The sequence below is a fragment of the Mus musculus genome, chromosome 12 (genome assembly GCF_000001635.26).
Source record: "Mus musculus strain C57BL/6J chromosome 12, GRCm38.p6 C57BL/6J".
Taxonomy (NCBI): domain Eukaryota; kingdom Metazoa; phylum Chordata; class Mammalia; order Rodentia; family Muridae; genus Mus; species Mus musculus.
Window position 1 is genome coordinate 88,339,528 of NC_000078.6, and position 19,588 is coordinate 88,359,115.

At 42.4% G+C, this 19,588-nt stretch overlaps 2 pseudogenes; both read right to left on the reverse strand.

The window, feature by feature from the left end:
- On the reverse strand, nucleotides 378-1,250 carry Gm18620 (predicted gene, 18620; annotated as a pseudogene).
- Gm6190 (predicted gene 6190) lies at nucleotides 13,786-15,159 on the reverse strand (annotated as a pseudogene).

The window sequence follows — 19,588 nt, forward strand, 5'->3', positions numbered from 1 at the left end:
TGGTAATATCAGGAGGTGTGACCTTGTTGGAGGAGTTATGTCCCTGTGGAGGCAAGGTTTTGAGGAAATATATGTATGTATGTGTACATATATATATATATATATATATATATATATATATACATATATATATATCTCTGTGTGTGTGTGTGTGTGTGTGTGTGTGTGTGTGTGTATATACATATATATTTTTTTCCAAGCTCTGCCCAATGTGAGCCACAGCAGTCTCCTTTCTGCCTTTGAATTGGGAAGCACAGGCAAGTGGGTATCTGATCTAGACCAGCCTGGTATATAGAAGGAGTTCCAGAGCATCCAGGGCTACACAGAAAAACCTTATCTGAGAAAGAAAGAATCAACTTACCTTTCTCACTCCTCCTTCAGAGAATATCCACATTCAGCAGGTCTTTGTGCTGACTGGAAGCATCCAGGTGCTGGTTGAGCTGCAGGACCTCCTCTTGCAGGGGGTACAGGCGGTGCAGATAGACCTGGCCTTCTTCCTTCTGAATCTGTTCCTGCTCTGCCTGCTTCACTCCCTGCTACTCTGCCTCTCCTAGCTACAGGTTGAAAATCTGGGCTCTTGAAATTATAACAACATAAAGACAGAATTCTAGGCCTTTAGGCCCAGGCTTGGTAATGTGGCCTTTGTAAAGGTATGCTAATCATAAAACTCATAGCGACATTCCTCCACCCACCTGCTTCCTGGGTTCAAAGAGTGCTCATTCAAAGAAAGTCACCCAGAACCTGCAATGCAAATGTGCTATTGTTAGGGGCTCTTAGAAGCTGTCTTGAGAGTTAACAATTACCAGGTATTCCTTGTGACTCTTGTAACTTTACACTTCCTTGTGACTCTTAACTGGTATCTTTGGTATCTTCCAACAACGCCCTCCCCACTTCCTTAAGTTGTGGTTTCTTCCTTTAAATACCCCCTTACCCAGCTACTCAGGGCGCCACGGTCCTCTACCCTGCGTGGTGTATGACCATGGGCCCAAGAGCGCTCTTGAATAAAAATCCTCTTGCAATTTGCAGCAAGACCCGTTTCTTGTGGGTGATTTTGGGGTGTCGCCTCTCCTTATTCAGAACGTGGGGGAGCCCTCACGTTGTGGGTCTTTCACTCTCACCCCATGGTCATCTTTCAGCTTTTCCTGCTGACCCAGGACTTCTCTGGTACTTTTCTCTGTCACTTCCTCTAAGCCCTGGAACTCCTTATGCAGCTTCAGCTGCTTCATCTCCTCACACCTCTTTCGCTGCACCTAGACCCTTCTGCCATCACCATACACACACATGTTAGTGTCCCTCTGGACCTGAGGTAATCTAATGTGGGCTCACAGATTGGAAGAACATTCAGCAAACTGTAAAAGATGAACCTTCTGATCAGCAATGGAAAATGCTTCAGCCAGTTTGTCAGGATTTTCACTTATATGACCCATGTGAAGTCTTTCATCAGAAGGCAGCCATACATGCAGTAGAATTATATAACCCTTCAAGTTCTTCCCTGCTACACACACTCCATTGAAGCCTGCTTGACAGGCGGAGAGGCCTGGAAGCTCTCAGCAGGCAAAGAGTTTCAGAGAAACTCAACCTCCTGGAACCTTGGCATTCTCATAACCCATATACTCATACCCTATCCCTGTGTTAGTCTGGTGTATGGATCCATGTGCTCTCTTTTACTATTATTTTATTATAAGTGCCTTTAAAGATTGAATTCTGACATAGCTAATCCTTCCCCCGTGTTCCAACATCCTAGAAAATCCTTGAAGCCAACAAAACTTAGAATTCAGTAGGAATTCAGTGAGAAGGTTATCTATTCAGTAACATTTAAATTTACTTCGAGTAGAGACTGTGAAACTAATTAGGCATTACAAAGAAGGGAGCCAAAATAGCTCTGAGCTGGTCTGAGGAGTGTTTACTTGAGACAATAGCCAGTCTTACCCAGACAAGGGAATTCACAATGGCCCAGTGAATAGGTGGGTTTACCATAAAAGAATTAGGGAATCACCCTGAGACAGGTTTCTTAACTAGGCCCAAAAAAAAAAAACAACATAAATCAAATCAGGCATTTACAAGGAACCCCTGGTGGTGGGCTTAACAATAGACTAGCATTAAACCTAGCTCCCTTCTTAGTGGCAGCGGCCTGGTCCCCACCTTCTTTTGATTTATACATTCCTTATGTTTTGTGTCACTATAACTTGGTGGTTGTATCTCTCCTCGTTTCTTGTTATTCTGTATAAAAAGTTTTGATACTCAACTTGACAATTACATTCAGATTCTACACAACCTCTCGTGTTGATCTTCCTGTCATTTATTTCGCCAACTCCTTGTCCACCTGCAACCAGAGACCCATTCTACGCAGGCAGGGACCAAAAAGGGTCTGCAGCACTTCCCCTTGGATATACATGGTGGGATCTTCCAAGCCTGCTGTGTTTTTACATGAGATGACCACCAAGAACAGCAGCAGCAGTGGAGGATAGGCAGCTGGAGCCTAGAAGACAAGGTGTATGCTACATAGGGCAGAACTGGAGAGGTGACCCAAGCTCTTGGAGGAGCCCAGAAGATCCTGAGTGGATTGAAGTCATTGGGTGGTTGGAGAATGATTTTGTTTTGATTGTGACTGTGCTGGTATGTTTCCTTCGTGAAGAAGGCATTTTAGTGGAGCCCACAGTTAAGAGACTCTGAATTTTAAAAGATATTGGACATTTTCAAGTGATTGAATTTTTTTTTTTTTAACAGCAGCAAAGTTTTTATTAATGTGAGCTGTTAAAAATCACCATCTGTCCGGCATGGTGGCACATGCCTTTAATCCCAGCATTGGGGAGGCAGAGGCAGGCAGATTTCTGAGTTCAAGGCCAGCCTGGTCTACAGAGTGAGTTCCAGGACAGCCAGAGCTATACAGAGAAACCCTGTCTCAAAAAACAAAAACAAACAAACAAAAAATGACCATCTATACCAGTGTCAAATGAGGATGGGATAGGAGGGCAGGGTAGAGTGGGGCAAGGAGGAGGAAGAATTCTGCTCTACTGGTAATAAAGCTCCAGGTTCATCCCATCATGGATTTCATAGTCTCCCAGAGACACGCGGTTCTTATAAATCATGTACCACTTTTTACGAATGATCTTATTCCAGCGGGTTCCAGTTTAAGCCGCTATCAGTTTCTTCAAGTCACCGATGATACCACACACACACACACACACACACACACACACACACACACACACAAATATTACCCACACACTCATATAGTATATGTAACAAAACTTAGTTTACAATTTTATTATATATATAAAGGTGTTTTGTCTGCAAGCACATCTGTAACAACATGCATTCCTGGTGCACAAAGAGGTGAGAAGAGGCATTGTAGACAACAAGCCTGGCTGTTTTGAGTCAACACTTTTCCCCATTGCTACAACAAGAACACAATACACACAACACCCTGGTGTTTTTCTTGTGTGCATATATTTCAAGTTCAACCTTTCCCAGTATAGTACTACTAATCTATATCATAGTGCCTGAAGAAGACTCAAATATTTGCTACCTCTAACACATAGTCAGCACAACTCACTCTAATTTTTTATTTCAAGGCTAGTACCAGGCTAGTAAACATTATCTGTTTGTTCTAGTTTCATTTCTGTGCCTGTTGTAAAAATGACAAAACAGGGGGGCTAGCGAGATGGCTCAGAGGGTAAGAGCAGTGACTGCTCTTCTGAGTTCAAATCTCAGCAACCACATGGTGGCTCACAACCATCTGTAATGGGATCTGATGCCGTTTTCTGATGTGTCTGAAGACAGCTACAGTGTACTCACTTACATATAACAATAAATAAATCTTAAAAAAATATGACAAAACAGAATTTCCAATTGGAGGGCCTTATTGGGCTTACAATTCTGGGTTACAACCTACCAAGAGATGTGATGGTAGTTAGTGAAATCCCATATACAATCAAAAGCAAGAGGGACTTGCTTTCTTGCAGAGAAGGAAGGAGGGAGGTAAGCTGGCAGGGAAGGCACCTCCTGAAAGTCCCCAGTTTCTGAGCAGCCAAGTCACCAAGGAAGCCCAGAAGAGGTTTTAGACATGGTAGTGGCCAGGTTACCTCTGCTCCCGAGATTAAACTATCCAGGTAGAAAAATTTGTACTTCCAGACCATTCCATAACCAGGACCCTAATCAACAACCTACCTGGTTAGTACCATCTTGTTTGAAGGATGACTAACAAACATAAGAAAGCTGATTATTTCTTTTTGAAATAGGGCTTTTCTGTACTCAAGGCTGCCCTGGAACTCTTTCTACAGACTAGGTTTTCCTAGATCAGATATCTGCTTGCCTCTCTCTCCCAAGTTGAAGGCAGCAAGATGAGACTACTGTGTCTTACCCTGGGCAGAGCTTGAGTATATATTAATTTCCCCAAAGCCCTGCCTCCACAGTGATGTATCTGTAATTCAACAAGACCACACCTTTGGATAGTACCACACACTGCTCCAAGAATAATTCATTCACCACACCAAACAAACAAAAGGACACTTTTTACTGATTTCTGATTTTTCTACGGTAATGAGAACCAAAAGAATCTACTGAGGACAATGTTGAAATAATGAATGTGGGAAATCAAATAGGCATAGACCAAAACTTGGGATGTAGGATTGAAAGAAAGGAATGGGGCTGGACAGAAGAGCACTGACTGCTTTCCCGAATGTCCTGCAGGGCAGAACCAGAGCAATTGGAGGTCCTGATTTCATATTCCCAGCAACCACATGATGGTTCACAACCATCAGTACAACTACAGTGTACTCATATACATAAAATAAATGAATTGATTTTTTAAAAAAAGGGATGGATATGTGTTCTTCAGTCAAGTCTCATTTTCCATACATGCATATCATATGGGATGCTTGTACCATGATGACCCCTCACTGTCCTATGGTTACATAGAGAACAGCAATTTTACTACAACACTATTAAGAGACTAGCTCTGTAAAACTGATTGGGTGTCACAGTGGGTAAAGGGTCTTGCTGCCATGCTTGACTGCCTGAGTACAGTCTCAGATAGATGGAGAAATCAGAATCTCTCATGTTGTTCTCTGACCTTCACACAGGTGTTGTGGTTGTTTTACACACACACACACACACACACACACACACACACACACAAATATTACCCACACACTCATATAGTATATGTAACAAAACTTAGTTTACAATTTTATTATATATATAAAGGTGTTTTGTCTGCAAGCACATCTGTAACAACATGCATTCCTGGTGCACAAAGAGGTGAGAAGAGGGCATTGGACCCACTGGGTACTAGAGTAGCAGATATTTCTGAGACACCATGTGAGTGACATAGCCTAAGCCTTGGAAGTGTGGATTGAACTCTAGAGCTAGCACATCTTTTGAAGTCTGGTATGTGGGAAGCTGCAAATGCCATTACAAGATGGTTCTGGCTACCACTGGCCACCGCCCATGATTATGGGTAAACAACCAATGTTCGCATGTACATAAGAGTTTTTGCCGAGTCACTGCCTGGCCCAACACATATTAATGAGGTACTGGTAGCATAACCAATCAGGTATAGACACGTCGCTCCTAGGCCTATATAAGCAGAGCCATTTCTTGGCTCGGGGTCTTTTCACCTCTGTAATTGAGCTCTCCCAATAAACTTGTGCAGAAGGATCCTATTGTGGTGTCGTTCTTGCTGGCGAGTCAGGCACCCACAAATGGTGCCGAAAACCCGGGAAGTAACATCTTCAGGCATGAGCAAAGACCCCCTGTTACAGGGAGGATTCAGAACTGCATCACGGGGAAGGAGCAGTTAATGAAGTGTTCCCACAACACAGACTGTTGAGAAGGATTCAACTGCGTGAATTCAGAACTCCTCAGCTGGGGAACAGTGGTACCGGTAAGTAAGAAGAAATTAATGGAAGTGTCTGAGAGGTATGCTTTCCCACGCAGTAGGTCCGGTAATTGTCGCTGGGGTTGTGTTGCTTGCTTGCTTTCTTAGCCTTGATATTATGCTATTACCTTAATTTTTCATCACCCTGGACATGAGTGTATCTGCTGGGAGTAGCTTGGCAGACACATAAGATCCTAAAGGGAGTGTAGATAAACTCGTGGATCAACCTTGGGGCCAAGAACCTCACATAGATAAGTGAGTACCTCAAGGATGCTTTAGTACAGGACGAGGATGTGTACTGGCCAGTCTATGCCATTAGTAGGGCCGGTGCAAGCCTTGCTCAAAGAATGGGGTTTAAAAATTTCTGAAAGTACAGTGAGCAGGTTTTTAAAAGAGATAGATAGACTCGCTCCTTGGTTTGCCCCCACTGGGTCGCTGACACTACCTAGTTGGGAAAAGTTGGGAAAAGATATAGCGAGAGAGGAAGCAGAAGGAAAAGTGAGAGCAGGAACAAGGCCGTTATGGAAGCTGATTAAGGCTTGTATCCAGGACAAGAAATGTGAGCTAGCTGTTAAGGAAGGGCAACGTCTTTTGCAGGAGCACCAGGGAAGCATATCAGAAACAGAGAGAAATGAAAAAGAAGGCATGCACAGAAATATAAGTAAAGTAAGAAATATTTAAAAAATGATAATAAGCTATTTCAGAGCTCCCCTAGGGACAGATGGAAAACGGGAGACGTCCTGCTTCCTCTCTGGTTCCTATGGAGATATTCTTAGCTCTGGTTAGGATATCTGGGTTCCTTTGAGTTCTATTCCCTGTCTGTCTATTATCTGTTTTTGGTGCACCAAATTGTCCATATGTCTGTCAATTCATGTTTGTTTTTGTTTTGTTGTTTGAATGATTGTTGTTCTGTGTTTCATGTTGAAAAATATAATTGGTTAAAACTTTATCTGCTGGCTGTCCATCCTTTAACTTGTTTAAAAAGCAGTCTCAATTTGCACAGCAGAAAGTGATATAAGCACTGTGGCTGGGAGTCAGGTACAGCTGAAAAAGTCCTGCTGAGGGCTGATTGCAAATGGAGCTCTTAAAGGGGCAGGCAGCCTTTTGCTTGTAACAGAAAGTTAGCTTAAAATTGGGAACTCAGGGTTGGAGTCATTCTAAACAACATGAACAAATACAAGAAAACATGTTGTGTCCGGCCAGCAGACCACAACCTGGGTTCTAGCCTGGAAAGGCAATTTGGAAACCTGGAAGAGAAGAGGGGCTAGGTGGCGAGAGAAAGAAATGTAGCCAAGACAGTTACTCTGATCAAGGCTCAAATTTTATTGTTGCGACACTAGTTATGAAGGAAGGGGGAGGGGACCCAATTCCCGCCGAATAATCTCTGGTCCAGTAGAAAGGTGCACGTGTGTGGCTCCGCAGGTTCCAGCAGTGGGCGTGGCAGAACGAATGAGCAGGAAGCTCCACCCATGAGCAAGCAGGTTTCAGGCTGGGGGAGGGGAGACTACAAAAACAGGTCATGTGCAAAAGCAGTGTACAAATGATGGAAAGAATAGGTTTAAAAAAAAATTACCAGGCATTTGCTCAAAATGTGGGAAAGAAAGACATTGGGTAAATGAATGCAGATCAACCAGAGTTGTAACAGGAAGGCCAATACCTCAGTTTAAAGTGCAACAGCCAAAAAAACGGAGTGAGGGGCCCCCGTCCCCAGAGCCCCCAAATGTATGGGGCACTTAAGACCACAGTGTCCATGAGGTCACCCAAAGATCGAGGAGAGCCTCTCTGGGTTCAGCAGGATTGGACATCTGTGCCAACTCCAGAGTAATTCTTACACCACAAATGGGGTGCCAACCTATTCCCTCAGATTTTATAGGTCCCTTACCAAAGAATACAGTGGGTCTACTAGTATTTGGGTAGGTCCTCTTCTGCTTTGAAAGGATTGGTAATACATCCCGGAGTTATAGACTCAGATTATGAGGGACAAGTTAAGATTATGTGTTCTGCACCCCGAGGTATTGTGGCCATTTCTCCTGGAGATCGCATTGCTCAATTGTTGGTTCTTCCTAGTTTGCATAAGAAGGAAGGACAGGGCTTTTTCAACTTTATACCGACTAATGATTACTCTAAGAAAAGCAAGGAAATGATGAAAGGAATGGGATATATACCTGGACTAGGTCTTGGAAACAATTTACAAGGTAGAGTTTCTCTAGTTAACGCCACAGAAAAAGCAGATAGGAAAGGGCTGGGTTTTTTTCTAGGGGCCACTGAGGAGCCTTTGCCCATTCCGTGGCGTGCCTCAGTAACCTTTACCCTCTGAGAAGTTAAAAGCAGCTTATGGCTTGCTTAATGAAGCTTTAAAAAATAATGGCTTGATTATTGCACCAGAAAAGGTACAACAGTCTAATGTTAGTAATTTTTTAGGAGCCACTATTACTTCACAATGTGTTTCCCCACAAAAGATTAGTATAAGAAAAGATCATTTAAAGACATTGAATGATTTTCAAAAATTATTAGGAGATATAAATTGGATTAGACCTTATTTAAGGATCCCTACTTTGGAATTAAAACCTTTATTTCAAATTTTAGAAGGAGAATCACATATAACCTCATTGAGACAACTAACACCTGAGGCTTCTGAAACTCTTAGGAAGGTAGAAACAGCTATCCAAAAGGCACGGTTGAACTGTATAAATGAGCAAGAACCTTTGTGCCTATGCATATTACGAACCATAACTTTGCCAACTGCTGTGTTATGGCAAGATGGTCCTTTGGTATGGATACATCCACATGTATCCCCTAATGAGACTGTGGAGCATTATCCCACCATGGTGGCAAATATGGCCCATAAAGGTATACAAGGTTCGATTACTCACTTTGGAAAAATGCCTGATAGCATAATTATTTCATATACTGCTGCACAAATGCAAATATTGTGTGCTACTATAGATGAATGGGCCATTCTTAGATGTGCTTATTTTGGTTTAATTGATAATCATTATCCTAAACATCCTTTATTACATTTTATGCTATTGCATCCAGTGATTTTTTCCAAAGCTGATGGCTAATGCCCCTATAAAGGGGGCTATTGATATTTATACAGATGGATCCAAAACAGGAATTGGAAGTTGTGTGATAAATGAAAAAGCTGTAAGGTTGCAATTTACACCAGGAGCCCCTGAATTGGTGGAATGTTTGGTGGTTTTAGAAGTTTTTAAAAGGTTCCTTATGCCCATAGATATTATCTCTGATTCTGTTTATGTAGTTAATGCTGTATTAGCATTAGAGACTGCTGGAAATTTTAAGCAGTCTAGTTCAGTATCTGAAATTTTGATGAAAATACAAGATTGTATTTTGATGCATGAGCATCCCTTTTATATTCAACATATTAGAGCACATACATCTTTACCTGGACCTATGGTTAAGGGAAATGCAATTGCTGATTCAGCAACCAGAGATATGGTTTTCCTATCACAAAGTTCTATAGAAAGTGCTAAGAATTTTCATCAACTTTATCATGTCCCTGCTTCTACATTGTTCTATAATGTGGTAAATGTGTAGAATTTATTAATGCACCTTTCGTGAGCATTAATCCTCGCGGATTGCGACCCCTAGATGTTTGGCAGATAGATGTGACGCATATCCCAGCTTTTGGTAAATTACAATATGTGCATGTGTCCATCGATACCAGTTCTGGTGTCCTACATGCCTCTCCCTTGACAGGGGAAAAAGCAGTTCATGTGATATCTCACTGCTTAGAGGCTTGGGCTGCATGGGGCAAGCCCCTAGTGCTGAAGACAGATAATGGTCCTGCATATACTTCTCCTAAATTTAGTCAATTTTGCAAACAAATGCAAGTGAAACATATTACTGGATTGCCCTATAATCCACAGGACCAAGGCATCATTGAAAGAGCTCATCGTACTTTGAAACAATACTTGCAAAAACAAAGAGGGGGAATAGAGGCTATGACGCCAAAGATGGCTCTATTCCTTAAAATATGTACTCTTAATTTCTTAAAATTGGATGTTGCTGGGAGATCACCAGCTGAAAGGCACGGACAATGGCCTCAACCACCCAATGAAATGGTCAAATGGAAAAAATGTCCTTGATAATAAATGGTATGGCCCGGATCCCATATTAATCAGATCCAGGGGAGCTATTTGTGTTTTTCCACAGGGTGAAGATAATCCACTTTGGGTTCCGACGGGACTGACAAGGACCGTGAAAGAGCAAGATGAATCTCAAGATGATCCTGTTATTCTTACTCCTGATGATTGAGACCGGGATAAGTATGCCTTTGTGGGCCATAGTAAGATCATGGCCAGTACCTTTACCGATACATTCCAATTCTTCTACCATGCCTTTGTTTTTTGCAACTCAATGTTTTTGGATGCGCCTTGTGCAAGACAAACTCCTCAAGAGCCACGGGTGTATAATAGTACGAGTTTTCATTTAAATTATACACTATGCTTTGTGCATAATGTGGGTAAACCTTTTACACCCTGTATATTTTTAAAGAAAAAGATTATCTCTATTTGGGCAGATCCCATTTACCAAAATAAGTGAGCTCTGGAGTGTTACTTAATGCTTTAACACAAATGGCTCAAGGAGCACAATCAGGATCAGGTGATGTTGGAAATAATGTAACTTCACCTATAAACATCACCACTATCATGATAAAGGGAAATGTTACTATTCCCAAAAGATCACAATGGACTGTTGGCAATGCTACTGCTATACGCAGCATGCCTTGGTGATATCCGAACCTTGCATTTCCTATAGTTTTTTCACCTTGTCAATCAAATGTTCTTCCTCGGAAAGAAATAGCAAAGGGTTTTGTTTTGTCACCTCCATTAGATTTTGCTGTAATGAATGATAAAAGAGATGCTACAGGGAAAGAAAATATTTGGCCATATTACCAATGGATTTTAAGTAATGAGGCAGGTGCTAGTAACAGTTTGTCAGCCTTTGCATTGCTGACTGGAGCCTTTCATGAGATATTGAATGTTTCCAATATATCTGCTCATTTAGATAATGTGACATCTAATAGAGTTATCAGAAATATGACTACTTCTCCAGTAGAAGTTTGTGTTAATCCTCCATTTTTCTTTATATTAGCTGAATTTCAAAATAATACAGAATGGTTAGATTGTACAAGTGTCACTTGTTTTTTGGCACAATGCTGGAATGGAACTAATTTCTTAGCCTTAGTGGTACATTTACCAACCTTTGTCCCTGTGCCTGTTGAGGCAGATCCAGAGAAGTTCCCAATCATGAGTCTTGTTCAGCTGAAGAGAGATTTTGGAATCACAGCCGCCATTGTTACTACCATTGTAGTGTCTGCAGCATCCGCGGTTACTGCAGGAATTGCTATGGCCAATCAAGTCAATACTGCTGATACCATAAGTCAGATAACAGAAAAAACGTCTGAGGCATTGCTTACCCTGCAAAGGGTGGATTCTCATGTCACCTCAGGACTAATGTTAGTGAATCAAAGAGTAGATATTTTACAACACAACATGGAACAGATGATGGATGTCATACAAATGAGTTGTATGGCATCAACTCTGCATGTGTGCATTACTCCCATTAGGTATATTAACAATTCTTTCATTAAAAGTACAGATTTATTGAATTATCTGAAGGGGAACTGGTCGCAGGAGCTGGAAAGGTTGCAGACGAAGCTGCAAATACAGATCCTGAACCTTAATGGAACCAGAGTGAAACCAGTGACTCTTGGAGACTTCACCTCTTGGCTTACCTCTGCATTTTCTTACTTTAAGGAATGAGTGGGAGTGATTTTGTTTTGTGCTGCCATATGCTGTGGACTGGTGTTCATGCTTTGGTTGGTTTGCAAATTCAGAACTCAACAAAAACGTGACAAGGTGATTATAACTCAGGCACTTTTAGCCATTGAAAACGGCACCTCCCCTGAAGTTTGGTTATCTATGCTCAAGAATTAGTTGGCATCTGAGTTCTCTGCTCTTGCACCCCACGGATTTATGGATCCATTGCACTGGGATGAGAGAGACTCAACGATCATTGATCAGCCCTTGGACATTGCTGAGGTTTCCTCATTGCATGCGATAGGGTGATCATGATTTCTCCGTTAATTCATTCCTTAAAAAACTTGGCTGGCCTCTTTTGTAGAGTTCGCCTTAGGTCATTTAGCAATTACTGTCACACAGCATCTCCGTATCCAGAGGCAGGCAACTTTCCTCATGCACAGACCAACCTAAGACACGGGGCCTGGTGGCTATAGGGTTACCCTATGACGGGTAAGGCTGTAACATAGAGGAACGACCTAAAACAGGAGCCCTGGCGGATGGACATAATTACATAGGCCTATTCCAGCATCATTTTATTAAAATAAAAAGGGGAAGATTATTTTTATTTATTTATTTATTTTTTTTTTTTTGCAAAAACCAGTTCTACTTTAACAAAAACATTTAAAAACCTTCCATTTATAACCTACTGGATATACACAACATTCTGAGGTCTGACACAGCTGTGTCCTGTTGAGCACTGTGGCATTGGGTCAGAGTCCAGCTGGACACCATGGATATACCTCAGATTTCTGGACTCAGTCTATAGGACTCTGTTTAGCCCATGTTTGGTTTTAGGGTTGGCTTTAACAGTGCTCATTACCACAAACCAGCAGCTCTTAGCGAAGCTTAGGAAGGACTAACAGCAGACCAGCTTGGTAAAATGAATACACCTTACTACATCTAGAAGCTTAAATAACATTTATCCCATCAGTCAGCCGTATCTAAGTTCATTTTAATCAAAATGATGGGGCTGCCCTGAAGATAACCTGTTTGCAGGAACGACGTATTGCACCCAATAATGCTCTGAGAACGTGGCATGCTTACACCAGCATAAGCATGGACAGGCTAAAACGTGTTTACTATCCTTCAAACTCCTGTCTGAGCTGTTACTATTCTGATAGACCTAGGTGGTCGGTGTCTGGCTTGAGGAAGAGCATCTCTGGGACATGAGACTGGAACCAAGCTGTGTGGCTGGCGTCTGCCAGGCTGGTGACCAGTTTCTAGGGAAGGATAACAGGCCTATGGAGGTGGAGGATAGCTCTTGAGTGATGACAGTGGCATAGGGCAAGTTGGCCTGATGACATGTACTCATTGACAGTAGGTAGCAGGATCAGTGACTTCCTGCTTGAGGATCAAGTGTGGTTCAAAGTCAGCAGCAGGCCTGAATGGGCCATCGTCTGTTCCCATAGAGACCAAATCTCAAGTTATAATGACTTTTCTCCATCACGATATTGCTTAGGAAAGTCAAGAGCCCACAGTCAGTGGTTGTCCAGTGACACAGGGAAAAGCTGTGCTGGCAGGAGGCAGCAGGGGTTGGCCAAGCACTGCTGTGCATGTGACACGGGTTTCACAGTGGCAGATGCTTTAACAAGGTCCAGTGAGAGCAGACTCAGAATCAAGGTGCCTGCCCTATCCTGTATCTTGACCAAAAATAAAATAGTGCTGATGGGGAACTGTCTGAGTGGAGGCACCAGAAGACAGAAGCCTGGCAATTGCAGCAAGTTCAGAAGGTCTGGACACCTAGGTCTCTACAGGAATGGTTTCATGGGTAGGCAGAAGGAAGGCTGGCCCTCAGGATTCACAACATAAGCCAGGCTGGTCTCGCCACACGAAGAGCAAACCAAGCCTCACACTGTTCACTTGCTTCAGGAAAACCCTCAACAGGGAGCGTCTCGAGGTGGAGGCGTGCTCTGCCCCAAAATTAAAAACTCTCTTTCCTAGGAAGCCAAGCTGCCATGGGCTGTGAGGGGCAAGTGCAGTTACTGGAGGAGGGACAGGAACACTAGTCAGTGCTCTAGCCAAGCTACTCGTCTTCCTACCAAAGCAGCCTCCCTCTGGGGTGCACTGTTTGGGCTAGAACTGCTGGGTGAGGCGTCTGTAGTGAGGTAACTCTTGGTTCTCGGAGAGGTACAGGGCCAGTTCCAAAGCCACGAGCACCGTGAACTCAAAGCCAATGAGGTCTTTCCTGTTGAACCGGAACCTTTCCTCCAGCTTGTCAATAAGCTGCTTCACTTCAGTCTTGCGGAGGTCACTGCTGATCTTGGCAGCCAACAGAACACAGGCTCCAGCACACAGTTTGCGGTTCTGTTTGTTGAGCTTGCCCTGCAGTACGAGCTTCTCAAAGTACACATATGCCACGGACACGGTCACAGGCTCCAAGCTGCACTCTTCAGAAAGGTTCCGCATCTCCCGTTTTAAACTCCTAATTTTGCTCAATGTCAGTTTGATATGAGGGAACTTCTCCCTGAAGGTCTCGTTCATATCCTTCTTGAGGTCTGCAGGTTTCACATACTCTATAACGGTGGTCATGTATGAAGTCAAGATGAGTATATGCTTATGTTTTCCACACGGCCACTGTGGGTCGTCCAGGAGGTTGGGATTGTATTCCACTGCATCTCCCCCATCGCTTCCTAGTTCTGTGGCAGCTGGTGTTGACTTGGTAGGCACAGGTTTGTGTCTTGAACCTGGTGGAGCCCTGGGGATGCTGGGCCGAGGCTGGGGCAGCAAGCCATGGCTGTCATTCTTGTGTATAACCAGAGCGTTAGTAGGGTACAGGAACTTTGCATAAGACACGAACGACCTTTCCATCTGCTCCCAGCTCAACGCCTTCCAATTCAAAGACCATCTCAGAAGAAACAGAAACGCTGCTGGATGGGTGCCTCTGCTTCTGGCTGTCCACCCTCAGGTCACTGATCCGTAGGCCTTCTCCATAGGGCAGGACTGAGAAGGCCGCACACAGGGACCACTTGGCACAGATGAGTACAATCCTGCTGTTCTTTGTGTCATACTGCCTCGTGTTCTTGATGAAGTGGGTTTTCTTCAAGGCCTTTGTGTCTTGGCGATCCAGATGCATGCTTGGTGCTCTGCACCGAGGCACATCCCACTGAGTCTTCCAGAAACTCAAGGGAACAGCGCTGAGATGTGACTCCTTTGGCGCTGCCCGTCCAGGCCAAGGCCGGCGGGCGCCGTCGTGGGGCTGAGCAGGCCCTGGGGTGCGGGCCTGGCTGGCAGCCCGGGGAGGCCTCCAGGTGGAGCAGGCGGCGGCGCGGGCGCCTCGCTGTCCTCGGTGGGCGGTGGCGGTGGCGGCGGCGCTGGCTTCTCGCCTCCGGGACCCAGGCTCAGGGGGCGTCCGTCCAGGGAGATGTTGTTGAGAAAGAAGAGGGCGGCCGGCGCGGGCCTGGAGGGGCCGGGGGCCAGACCCGGGGCTCCTCCCACCGCGGCCGCGGCCATGCTCGAGTGCCACATATTTGTAATTAAGAAAAAATCTGGCAGGTGGAGATTGTTGCAGGGTCTGGAAAGGTTATTAAAACTAAGGAACTTGTAGAGGCGTTACAATCTGGCCTGCCTACTCCATATAGGATTATTATGGATTTGGAGGATTGTTCTTTATTCCTTTGCATCCTGATGATTGTGAAGGGTTTGCTTTCAGTGAGCTTGCTTGTAATTTTAAAGAACCCATGAAGCTATATCATTGGAAAGTTTTGCCTCAAGGAATGGCTAATAACCCTACATTATGTAAAAAAATTTTTTTGTCACCGCTTCAATACAAGAAGTTAGAACTTTGAATCTTCCAGTGTATATTATTATATAGGTGTTTTATTAGCAGATTCCTCTGATGGATTTTTACTACAAGGCTTTGCTCTTACACAAGAAGCTTTAAAATTTTGTAGTAGTAGTTGTTACTTTTTTAATATAATTTTTTATTACATATTTTCCTCAATTACATTAGAAAAGATTCAAAGGCAAATTCTTTTGTCAATATTTGTAACATGAGTTATACTAAACAAATTGCAGCAGAGAAAATTCAAGTCAGAAAAGATAATTTACTTAGTCTAAATGGGTTGGTAGGAGATATTAATTGGCTGAGACCACATCTTAAGCTCACTGCAGGAGACCTTAAACCTCTGTGTGATACCCTCAAGGAGATGCAAATCCTAATTCCCCAGGACAATGAACTGATGAGGGACGAATAGCTTTGAAGAAAGTAGAGGAGACTATTAGCAACAACAGATACATTATATAGACTATGATCAATTGTTGACTGCTTGCATTATTGCTATAACTCATGAGCCCACAGCAGTCCTTTGGCAAAAGGGACCATTAATGTGGATTCATCTTTCTTCATCTCCAAAAAAAGTTTTAATGCTTTATTATGAAGCTGTTGCTGTCTTAATACAGAATTGTAGGATAGAATCACAGAAATATTTTGGGAAAGAAACTGGTGAAATAGTTATTCCTTATTCCAAACAGCAATTAAATTGGTCATTGCAAAATACTGATGTTTGGCCTTTTGAATGTACAAATTCATTAGGCAAAATTGATAAACATTATACAAAAACCAAGTTGTTAAATTTGCCTCTGTGCATGCTTTTGTATTCCCTGTAAATTTACACATGCAGCCCGTAGAGAACCCACTTACTGTATTCACAGATGCCTCATCTAATGGGAAGGCAGCATATGTGATTGGATCACATGTTCATTCTCTCGAGTTTCCCCTTACTTTAGCACAGATAATTGAACTATGTGCTGTAGCTGCTGTTTTTGAAATGCTGAAAAATCAAGCTTTTAATTTGTATATCTATCTATCTATCTATCTAGCCAATATATAGACCATAGTTTGCAATTGCTTGAAACTGTTCCTTTTCTAGGTACTGCTAATTCTCAAATTTTGCAATTATTTATGCAAATACAACTCAATTTAAGAGGACATACAGTCTCGTGTGAGGCTATGGCAGTGCCTGACAAATATGGAAATGGATGCTCACAGTCATCTATAGGATGGAACACAGGGCCCCCAATGAAGGAGCTAGAGAAAGTACCCAAGGAGATAAAGGGGTCTGCAACCCTATAGGAGGAACAACAACATGAATTAACCAGTGGCCCCCTCCCCCCAGAGCTCATGTCTCTATTGCATATGTAGCAGAGGATGGCTTAGTCGGCAATCAATGGGATGAGAGGCCCTTGGTTTTGCGAAGATCATATGTCCCAGTACAAGGGGAATGCCAGGGCCAGGAAGCAGAGGTGGGTGGGTTGGGGAACAGGGCGGGGGGGGGAGGGTATAGGGGACTTTCGGGACAACATTTGAAATGTAAATGAAGAAAATGTGTAATAAAACATACGTTTTTGGTGTACAGAGATATAAATCCCCCTTTTTATTTTTTGAAGATTGTTCCACAATACCTGTTTAGTATTTACCTTATTAGTCCCCTATCTGATTTAGGATAGGTAAAGATCCTTTCCCAATCTGTTGGTGGCCTTTTTGTTTTATTGACAGTATCTTTTGCCTTACAGAAGCTTTGCAGTTTTATGAGGTCCCATTTATTGATTCTCAATCTTACAGCGCAAGCCATTGCTGTTCTATTCAGGAATCCCCCCCACCCCCATCCCGCGTGCCCATATCTTCGAGGCTTTCCCCCTCTTTCTGCTCTATAATTTCCAGTGTCTCTAGTTTTATTGGAGTTCTTTGATCCACTTAGACTTGAGCTTTGTACAAGGAGATAAGAATGGATCAGTTTCACATTCTTCTACATGACAGCTGCCAGTTAAGCCAGCACCACACCTAACTGCACCTGACAAACACACTATCTTCCTAAGCTTGTATGTTTTGCAAACAATTGAGTTTTCTACATACAACAACCAAATATCCAGTAGGAAAGTTTTTAAATTTAATTCAGTTCAGATTTAACAAGGCTCCCTTTACAATTTGTGCCCACCACACTTGCCCTGTCTTGAACTCAAGGGGATGCTTTCTCTTTTCTTTTCTTGTGAGAATCTTGACATCACATTAGTTTCTGCATGTGGAACAAGTTAAAGGGTCTAGCAGATCACTAGTGTTCAGCTCATGTCCTGAAAACCTCCACCCTCCACGCAGTACAGGAGGCTTCCTTAGAAGGTTCCATCCCTTTCCTCCAGCCTATGTAAATATCACATGGTCTTAATTTTCATAGCCTAATCATACATGTGGAGTACGGAAGGCCAAGTTCTTGGAGCATGTTCTTGTTCAGTAATGTTTTCATTATGCTTTACCCTGTGTTTTCCATATAATTTTTAGATTAGCTTGTCAAAGGGCCAGGTAAAATTATAGCTGGAAATTTGATTACAATTCCATTGAACTGAAAGATGCAGTGAGAATAGCTTCAGATATTTATAAAATGGATGACTCACTTATCATTTCAAAGTGCATCTTATAAATCAACATTCGGTCACCAGAGGTCAATGCATCAGGATCACAGATAACTCAGATCCACTCTCATATTCTTACTATTTAACAACTAACAGTAAATTCCTTCTTTGCTGACTCATTAAAAAAAATACTTATTTAATGTACTTGAGTAATGCTGTAGCTGTTCTCTTTTCTTTTCTTTTCTTTTCTTTTCTTTTCTTTTGAGAAAAGCATTATATTTACTGCATAGAGGAAGTTACCTGAGTCCCTAACCAGACAGTGACCCCAGATGAGTTATTTAATATTCTCAAGCGTGGTTTTCTCATTGTCGAAGGGATGATAAGATCTGCATTATTATTTTTTTCATTTTTTCTTTTATTGGATGCTTTCTTTATTTAAATTCCAAATGTTATCCCCTTTCCATGTCCCCCCTCCAGAATCCCCATCCCATACCCCTTCCCCCTGCCTCTCTACCACTTACCCACCCACTTCTGCTTTTTTCTTTTTGGTTTTGTTTTTTGGTTTTTTTTTTTTTTTGTTTTTTTTGTTTTTTTTTTTTTTGTATTTTTCATGGCTTCTTTTTCTTTTTTTTAATTTATTTTTTATTAGACATTTTCTTTATATAGATTTCAAATGCTATCCTGAAAGTTCCCTATACCCTCCCCCACGCCCTGCTCCCCTACCCACCCACTCCCACTTCTTGGCCCTGGCATTCCCCTGTACTGGAGCATATAAAGTTTGCAATACCAAGCGGCCTCTCTTCCCAGTGATGGCTGACTAGGCCATCTTCTGTGTAGCTGTTCTTATATACACCAGGAGAGCGCATCCAATCCCATTACAGATGGATGTGAAACACCTTGTGGTTACTGTAAATTGAACTCAGGACCTCTGGAAGAACAGTGTTCTTAACTGCTGAGCCATCTCTCCAGCCCTTGCTAACTCTCTCTCTCTCTCTCTCTCTCTCTCTCTCTCTCTCGCTGTTGTTGTTAAACAGTTTAATTTTTTTGACCTCCAGCTTTGTTTGTTTGTTTTTAAATAACTTAACAGTCACACCTCTAAGTTGGTGTACTATGTACAGATCATACAGAATGAATATGAAGAGATATAAATTGGTCATGCCAAAAAAGATTGACTAGAGTACAGAGTCATCTTCATAAATACATATAAAATTCTTATGAAGATAGAGGGGATTGCCAGGTTTTCTGAGGCACTTTCCAAAGTTATTCAAGGCACAAAATATACACCATTGTGAATATACATATTCTAGACTTTGTGTCTCTGACACAGCCCAAAGATTTGGCTTCATGGCTATTATAACACTAAATATACTGAATGAAATGGTTTCTTGGGTGAAAAAGCCAGACCAATAACCATCATATAGATAATTACTCCAAAATATGGAGAATACAAATACAAGCACTGTATTTTAAAAAGCAAACACAAAAGATCATGTAAATCCAAAAGTGTTAATTGTTTCAAGTTTCCATTTTGGATCAT